Raw genomic sequence first — 10,000 nt, forward strand, 5'->3', positions numbered from 1 at the left:
GGCCCAGAGATGAGAGGGTGTCGCTCGGGCCTTATCTGGAGTCCCTTATCTAATCAGTATTCGCATGTGCCTAATCCCTCGTATCATATCAGATATAAAACCATTAAGGCCTGTTATCATTTCCAAACAGTTCGCGTATTACGAGATGAATAGCAACCTGGAGGTACGGGAGCCAAGCAGAAATCTTGACAGAGTCCGTTGCTAAAATAATCTCTTCTGTTTATCTCCGCTCGAAAAAAATAATATGTCACTGACTATCAGCTGACACTTAAATATGCAAATTCCATTGAATGTTCAACATCGCTCATCAAATCCAACCCACCGTAAACGATTTTTAATACTCACAAACCAATATCTTTCTCTCCAAAAAACAAAAAATATCCATAGATATATCATCCAAATATAAGAACTTCCCCTTATTCTCAAAAAAAAAACGAGCAACAAAAGGCAGACATACAAAAAAATCACACACAAACTTACCTGTAAGTATGTATCGAAAGAGACAGAGTTTAAGTCAGATAAGGTGCTGGGTGAACGCTGTACGGACTTCCTCACCTCTCAGCGAATAACCACGAACTGAGGCGCTGGGAGGCTTCCCTGCTCAGAGGATCTCTCAGAGACCCCACACACCCACGACAGCGCGCGCGGTTGCCGAGTGCGATTATTTCCCTCTCCATAATAATGCCCCCCCTTTTTTCAACCTAATTTGTTTCCCTTAATCGTTTGCTTTATCTACAATCTCTACGCTTCTTCTCCGAGGCGATGGGTTCAGCTTCTTAGTCGCTCTGTACTGATATACGACATGAGCATTTCACATGATAGTAATCGAGCGTAGATTACCAGTAAGTTGAAAGAAGAAAAAAAAATTCAAAAGCGGGACTTGCCTGCTCTCCTCCCTCCTCCCTCTTCTTCCTCCTCCTCCTCTTTTTTCCTCCTCCTCGTTCTCCGTTTCAATTCCCTCCTCTTTTTCCTCCTCCTCCTCATCATTATCCTCCTCCATTACTTATCATAATTAGAATAACAATGATTATCATTATTATTATTATTACTATTACTATTATTACTATCATTATCATTATCAACAACATTACTATTGTCATTATTACTACCATTCGTCTCCTCTTCCTCTTCCTACCCCCCCCCCCCCTCCACTTCCAACCCCAACCCCAACTTCTTGAACCTAACCAAAACCGTCAGGTAAAAAAAACACACACATGCAAAAATTATTCCCCCCCTAAATTGCTTATTCATTTCTTGTTTACGCACTCAGGTAAACTCTCTCTCATTCTCGTTCCTTCGCTGAATATTCTTTCCCTCTTCTTTCCCTACCTTTATTCTTTGAATTGTTATCATCATTATTATTGTTATCATATTCATCATCATCGCCGGTATTATCATTATCGTTGTTGTTATCATACTCTCATCATTATCATTATCATTGTTGTTATTATCACCATTAACGTTATCATCCTCATTATCATTATCATATTTACTACTATCATTATTATTAGTATTATTATCATTGTTATGATCATAATTATAACAATAATAATCATCATATTTATTATCATCAATGGTACAATTACCATTTTCATTTTCACTTACTATTACTATTACTATCACTATTACTACAATTATGATCGCTATTATCTTTATTATCATCATTATCTTTATCCTCTTCCTCTTCCTCTCCCTCCCACTCCACCCTTTAATTTTATTCTTTGTCATGACCACGTAATGCGAACCGAACCCTTTTTCATCGAAGCCAATCTAATAAAAACAACAAAAACAACAACAGTAAAAAACAGAACCTTCGATCCAGACATCTGACAGAAAAAATGACCTTTAAGTCTATCTGTCTGTCTGTCTGTATGTCTCTTGTGATCTCGGGTGGTTAAAACAGAGGGAAGGGGTGGGGGTGGGGGTAAAGAGGAAAGGAGGAAGGGGGAAGAGGAAAGGGGGAAGGGGAAAGGGGGAAGAGGAAAGGGGGAAGAGGAAAGGGGGAAGAGGAAAGGGGGAAGGGGGAAGGGGAAAGGGGAAAGGGGGAAGAGGGAAGGGGGAACAGGGAAGAGGGAAGGGGGAACATGGAAGAGGGAAGGGGGAACAGGGAAGAGGGAAGGGGGAACAGGGAAGAGAGAAGAGGGAAGGGGGGCGGGGGATGGGGACGGGGGATGGGGAAGGGGGAAAGGGGAAGGGGAAGGGGGATGGGGAAGGGGGAAAGGGGAAGGGGAAGGGGAAGGGGGAAAGGGAAGGGGGAGGGAGGAAGAACCAAATTTGGGTCCGAAATTGGGTCCAAAGTTGGCTACACAGCAGTGGCAACGTAGGTCCCTAACTTGGTTGAGAGATACATAAAAAAGAAAAAAATATCTATGACCTCCGCCCTCTCGGACGCCCTCGATCATTCCTCTTTAGCTCACAAACACACACACACGCCCATAATGGAGAGAAGAGCCGCCCACGCACGCCCTGTCTCGACCTCCTTTACCAAATGTTTCAGCCACCCATGCATCGATCGACCTCTCCCCTCTCACATCGACCCTCTTTTCTTTCTCTTTCTCTCTCTCTCTCTCTCTTTCTTTCCCTCTCTCTCTTTCTTTCTTTCTTCCTCCCTCCCTTCCTTCTCTCCCTCCCTTCCGTCTCTCCCTCCCTTCCGTCTCTCCCTCCCTATCCACTCTCCCTCCCTATCTACTCTCCCTCCCTCCATTCCTTTCTTCTTTCCCTCTCTCCCTCCCTACCTTCTCTCCCTCCCTATCCACTTTCCCTCCCTATCGACTCCCCATCCCTTCCTCCTCTCCCTCCCTTCCTCATCTCCCTCCTTTCCACCCCTCCTCCTCCGTCCCTCCTCTCCCTCCGTCCCTCCTCTCCTTCCCTACCTCCTCTCCTTCCCTACCTCCCTTCCTCCCCTCTTCCTCCGTCCCTCCTCTCACCTCTCCCCTCCTCAACCCCCCACCTCCTCAGCCCTTTATTCCCCCCTACCCCCTCACAAACAATGATCAGAAGCACCCGTGTTAAAACTTCCTTCCCGGAACACCTGGTTATCGCCCGCACAAAGACAAAGACATAATGGCCATCAATTTGAGCGCCGTATCGCTCGCCTATGAGACGAACCGTATGACACTGCTGACGTAATTCTAGGAAATAGCGATTGAAGGTTATAAGGAGAAGCAAATGAAGCGAGGGAGGGAGGAAGCGAGGGAAGAGGAGAAGAGAGGGAGGTAAAGAGGAGAGGGAAGCAGCAATTAGAGGGATGCAAATAGAGGAAAGACGAAAAGAGGGGGAAGAAAAGGAGGAGAGGGAGGGAGAGGGGGGAAAGGGGGAGAGGAGGAAAAGGGAGAAATGCGGAGAGGGGGAAAGAGAAAGAGAGAAAGAGAGAAAGAGAGAAAGAGAGAAAGAGAGAAAGAGAGAAAGAGAGAAAGAGGGAAAGATGGGGAGAGAGGGAGGGAGGTTGGGAGAAAGAAACGAACTCAAAATCATATTCATATACAAAACACTTATTCCACTAGTTATAATCGTCCTTTCTAAGTAAATACAATTACATTACACAATAGTGTGCGTCTAACACAAATATTAACTACTGACGTGGAGGAATCAATACCGTAACACTATAATGATATTAAGTGACATTAAAATACAGTAAGAGAGGGGAAGGGGGAGAAGGCGGTAGAGAGGAATAGAGGAGTGAGAAAATAGGGGGAGACGGGAGAGAAAAGATAAGAGGGAGGGAAGGGGTGAAGAAGAAGGCAGTGAAGAAAACAAGAACAATAAGTAAGAAAGGGGAGGGAAAAAGAAAGAAAACGAAAGAGTGAGTATGTCTTAGAAATCACACAGAAAAATGCGCTAATATGTTTTTTAAAACAATTTCGCTTTACTGGCTGGTTACAAAGCAAACTTGCGTACCAGGCTTGCGTAACCTGGCCTTGCGGGTGACCAAAATGACTTTAGTACATTACGTATTTTAGTACATGGCCGTGCTGAAGGCAGGCGGGGTGGGGGAGTTGGGGGTGGGGGGATTAGTGAGTGAGTGAGTGAGTGAGTGAGTGAGTGAGTGAGTGAGTGAGTGAGTGAGTGAGTGAGTGAGTGAGTGAGTGAGTGAGTGAGTAGTGTGAGTAGAGTGACTGGAGTGACTGGAATGAATATAGTGGAATACCACTACCACCCCTACTTTTAATAATATCAATAGAGATCCACTACTCACACAGTTTCAGTTGCTATAGGTTGTTAAAGTTGCATAACGATGATGACAGTGATTGACATGCCATCGCTTTAGTTGCTAAATAAAATACTTGACGGTGATGCCTTTAGTTTAGCTACAGTTCAAACATAAAGACAACTGAAGTGCATATTTCAAAAACATACGTAACAATTATTACCACAAAAAACAATTTATGGAATAAGCAAATAAACAAAATAACGCACAGCATTGTATAACGCTAAACCTATCAAGTATCAACCTGTAGCTTCTGGGTTACACACACACACACACACACACACACACACACACACACACACACACACACACACACACACACACACACACACACACACACACACACACACACACACACACACACACACACACACACACACACACACACACACACACACCAAGACAAAAAAAATACCATATATAGAACATATCTATACACAAACACAAACAAACTGACACAAACACACACATCCATTTATTACCTTGTTTACACAACCGTCCCTGTATGCATTTACGTACCCAACATCAGATGGTCGTGATCAGCACCTCAGATCTCGCTAGCGCTAACAACAGAATCTGGTCGATAGCGGTGCGAGATAACGGGGTGTCTCGACGTCAATTGCACGCAAGAGGGGAAATCGATATAAATATAAATAAGTCGTTTCTACTTACAAGGCCCGAGGAATGAGGTCTGAGAGTGTGTCACATGTTGATATACGAACAAGCGAAAACACGAGCGAGCGAGCACGCGCACGAGCACGCACGCACGCACGCACGCACGCACGCACGCACACACACACACACACACAAACACACACACACACACACACGTGTGTTATGTTATGTGTGTATATATATCTATATTTATATATTATATTATATATGTATATATATATATATATATATATATATATATATATATATATATACAGAGAGAGAGAGAGAGAGAGAGAGAGAGAGAGAGAGAGAGAGAAAGAAAGAAAGAGAGAGAGCGACAAGAGTGAGCTTACTTTTAAAACCTCCCCTAAGCCCCCATCCTCCATATTTGCAATAAAATCAATCACCTCTCCCTATATTTTCTCAAGAACATGGGCGATCGTATCTGTGGAATGCTCCTGTCATGACACCATGAGAATAAGGGCTCTTCGCCTTTCAAAACGTGACTATAAACGCACAAGTACAACTCTGATCTTTCGAATGGAGAAATAATAATAAAATCAGAAAACAGTAACTAATCTAAATATGGCGTGATGACCACCATATGTAATCTTCCTTCTCCTTCTACAAAGCTAGATCTTAAATAACCTCCATTTAAATTAACAGACTTTATGCCTTTCGATCAAGAACAATTACATAAAAAATAACAATAACAATGAAAAAAAACGCTCGTCCAGAGTTATCGACAAAGTGAGAGAAAGGGAAAGAGAGAACACAACTGTTACCCATTGTGAACTCTTAAGAACAATCGAAGCGTCATCTTTGCATACTTCCCTCTCTCGCCACGACAACAGAAAGAAAAAAAAAATCACGACAACAGAAAGAAGGAAAGAAAAAAAATTCGGAGACGTTCACCAAAGGGCATGTCTAGATGAGAAACCAATATATACAAAAAAGCACCATAGATAAAAAAGAAAAAGAAAAAAAAAAGTACGGAAGAGAGCTCATGCAACTACACCAGAGAAAGAGGTGTGATGAAGGATATGTGCGCACATATACATACATACATACATACATACATACATACACACACACACACACACACAATGATTTCCAGACAAAAAACACAGACGCGGACAAAGGCACAAAGATAAAAAAAAAAAGGCAAAACACACAAGGACTTCAAAGAAAAAAAACACCCTCGCGTACATAAAGACAAAAACAAACCCACAAAAAACCTAACACACAAACAAACAAATAAAAGCCACTCCTTTCGGCCTTAGAAATACCTGACCACAACAAGCGAGCACAACCAATCACTTTTACACTATCAACAAAAGATGATAAACGCCATATTATCTCCGCAAAATAGATCTAGTAAGCAATAAAAAAGATACGACCGCAAAAAAAAAATCGCATGATCGCAATTTCTAGAATTCCGTATGTTATCTGTCGTTGGTGTGTTTATTGTTTTTCGTCTTCTTTATCCTCTTTGTCTAAGCCCTTATTCTATATTATAGATATCTATCCACTGTTTAATTTCCCCCTCATTCGTATATTCCCTGTAATTTCTCTTGATTTTCCTGACATAGAATTGATGCACTTAAATATGCGAGAATGAATCAAACTACAGGCTGTAACTACCAGTAATTGCAATGATGACCCGGCAATCATCACTACTACTATAGCTATTACTTTTATTATTATCACCATCATCATAATTGCTGATTATTACCACGACCATTAACATCGCTGCTCTCTTAATTATGCATAACGATTACCAGCGAGCATTAAATCTAGGGACAAAACTCTACGGGGAACGATACCACGTTTTCGAAAAATCAGCATCACCGCTTTCCAACTACTATTGACGTACCTATCTACCTACCTATCTATTTATGTACTTATCTACATCTACCCACCTATCCCCTATTTATCAATACATTTATCTCGCTACATGCTTCATATCTCAACTGATTTATATGTCTATAACTTCACTCAACTTCTATTTCTCTTTATCCATCTCGATCAATCAGTCTATGTATGTATGTATGTATGGGCCTACCTACCTATTTAGCGACCTACCTACCTACCTACCTATTTAGCGACCGACCTACCTACCTACCTACCTACCTACCTACCGACCGACCGACCGACCGACCTACCGACCGACCGACCTACCTACCGACCTACCTACCTATCAACCACCCAACCAACCAACAACCCACCCAACCACCCACCCAACCAACCAACAACCCACCCAACCACCCACCCAACCACCCACCCAACCAACCACCCACCCAACCACCCACCCACCCACCCAACCAACCACCCACCCAACCAACCACCCAACCACCCACCCAACCAACCAACCAACCACCCAACCAACCACCCAACCACCCACCCAACCAACCAACCACCCAACCACCCACCCAACCACCCACCCAACCAACCACCCAACCACCCAACCAACCAACCACCCAACCAACCACCCAACCACCCACCCAACCAACCACCCAACCAACCACCCACCCAACCAACCACCCAACCACCCACCCAACCAACCACCCACCCACCCAACCACCCACCCAACCAACCAACAAACCAACCACCCACCCAACCAACCAACAAACCAACCACCCACCCAACCAACCAACAAACCAACCACCCACCCAACCAACCAACAAACCAACCACCCACCCAACCACCCACCCAACCAACCAACCACCCAACCAACCAACCAACAAACCAAACAACAAACCAACCACCCAACCACCTAACCAACCAACCACCCACCCACCCAACCAACCACCTAACCCAACCACCCAACCACCTAACCAACCACCCAACCAACCAACCAACCACCCAACCAACCACCCAACCAACCAACCAACCAACCACCCAACCACCCACCCAACCAACCACCCAACCAACCAACCACCCAACCAACCACCCAACCAACCACCCACCCAACCAACCACCCAACCAACCAACCAACCACCCAACCAACCAACCACCCAACCAACCAACCAACCACCTAACCAACCACCCAACCAACCAACCAACCAACCAACCTACCAGCTGAACACCCTACTGTAGCTTCCAATACCTGGTCCATCTGTCGCATAAATTCGTACCCTACCAACAATATCCGACCGACTGAAACACAATCCAAGACAAAATGTAAAAAAAATAAAAAAAAAGAGGGAGAACCGAACGATAATAAACAATAAACAAAAGACGAACGGGAAAGGAAGGACACATGAGAAAAAGAAAAAAAACGACACAACGAAATGAAGAGAAAAGAGCCAGGGACGACAGACAGACAAAGAGCCAACGTTGCCGATGACCAACCAACCCGTCCACTCCAGCCGCCCACACGCCCGCCCATTCCGCCCACGCGCGCCCGCCCATTCCGCTCAAACGCACTTTTACCACCTCCACAGCCCTCGTGGGAACAGCCTCGCCGACCGCAGACAATGCACGATGCACGATTTTCCACGGCGACCCGTCCCTGTGCTCTTAGAGCCAGCGATTTCAAAATATATATACACATACACACACAATCGTTCACTTTCACATTCATATTCTTAGTCTCACACATACACATGCTAGTTGGACGATGAATAGGTAGCGGAATTGAATATTAACATATATAGACATACACAATCATTCACTTTCACATTCACACTCATATTCATATTCTTACACACACACACACACATGCACATGCACATGCACATGCACATGCACATACACACACACACATGCTAGTTGGACAATGAACAGGTCGCGTAACTGAATACAAAATAAATAAATATAATTACAAATCATAACAATGAATATATTAATAACAGTAATACCAACAACATTATCAATAATAATTACAATAATAATAATAATAATAATAATAATAATAATAATAATCAATAATAACAATCAGATAAAAATACATCAATCCTGATAAAAGTGATAATGAAGATGAAGATAAAGATGAAGACCTGATCAATATAATCATCACAATCATTATAACAATCATATACTCCCTCCCCTGAGCAACAACCAAAGTCTATAAGGCTAAAAACCACCTGTTGTGAAGAGTTTTGCTGTCGCTCCACCCCCCCCACTACCACCACCACCACCACTAAATGCGCCACCAGCTGTCAACAAACAGCGAGGAGACAGCTGGCTGCAACTACTCTCTGAATTATCTCCTCAACTTTACGCTCGGCTCGGGCTGGCCAGGTGGGAACTAAGGTGAAGGGTGAGGGGTGAGAGGTGAGGGGTGAGGGGTGAGGAGGGGAGATAAGGTAAGGAGAGAGGGGAGAGGGGAGGGATGAGTGAGGAAGAGTGAGGGCGAGGGGAGAGGGGAGGAGAGAGGGTAAGGGAGGGGAGAGATAGAGAGGGGAATGGGAGGGGAGCGGAAGGAGATGGGGAGGGGTTATAGAGTTGAGTTTCAGTCAGTTGAAATCAAAGGTGATATTGCTAAATGTATGTGGACGGATTTAAAGGGAGGGGAGAGAGAATGGAAGAGTGAGCGAACTTTACATACACAAACCAACAAACACACACACACACACACACACACACACACACACACACACACACACACACACACACACACACACACACACACACACACACACACACACACACACACACACACACACACACACGCACACACACAAAAAAAAAAATATATATATATATATAAAGGCAGACAAACAGAAATAGAGAAGAATAAGACTAGACAACCGCTAACGTATTACACCTTTTAGCCTATAGCCCTCCGAAGCTACGTCTGCGGTGTCATAAATCAAACGAGAGAGAGCAGCAGCATCATGTGGCACTGGCATTGAGAGCGCCAGGTGTCAAGAGTAAGCAAAGTTGAATCGTTAAATCCCTACAGTTAAAGGCACGCTCAAGTTCAAGACAAAAAAAAACGAGCGGTCAACTTTAAAGAATCGGGTAAGTCACACGTTAAAGCCTGACCTTTTTTTTTCTCAGCCCATCTCTTTGTTAAACGGGTTAACTTCCAAACCATTGCACTTTCACTTCTTCGTACAAAGAGTCTCATCAGCCTTGGATTCAAGAAAGTTTCATCTTCGAAGAATCAGACATACGATTTATTAGATA

General features: G+C 43.8%; 1 protein-coding gene across 3 annotated transcripts in view; it reads right to left on the bottom strand.

Annotated features, from left to right (window-relative positions):
- Positions 1–10,000, bottom strand: part of MICAL-like (protein) — a 111,440-nt gene that overhangs the window by 94,316 nt on the left and 7,124 nt on the right. The window contains exon 1 of one of the 3 annotated variants that reach the window (XM_043003325.2): positions 481–614. The exons of 1 other annotated variant lie outside the window; for it this stretch is intronic. The gene's annotated coding sequence lies outside the window, so the exon portion shown is untranslated. Of the gene's footprint in view, positions 9–480; positions 615–10,000 lie in introns of those variants that run through there. One more of the 3 variants, XM_043003344.2, reaches the window with a different exon arrangement.

Source organism: Penaeus japonicus, unplaced genomic scaffold (assembly GCF_977035675.1).
Source record: "Penaeus japonicus unplaced genomic scaffold, GWHDUDI00000001_assembly GWHDUDI00000003, whole genome shotgun sequence".
Lineage (NCBI taxonomy): Eukaryota > Metazoa > Arthropoda > Malacostraca > Decapoda > Penaeidae > Penaeus > Penaeus japonicus.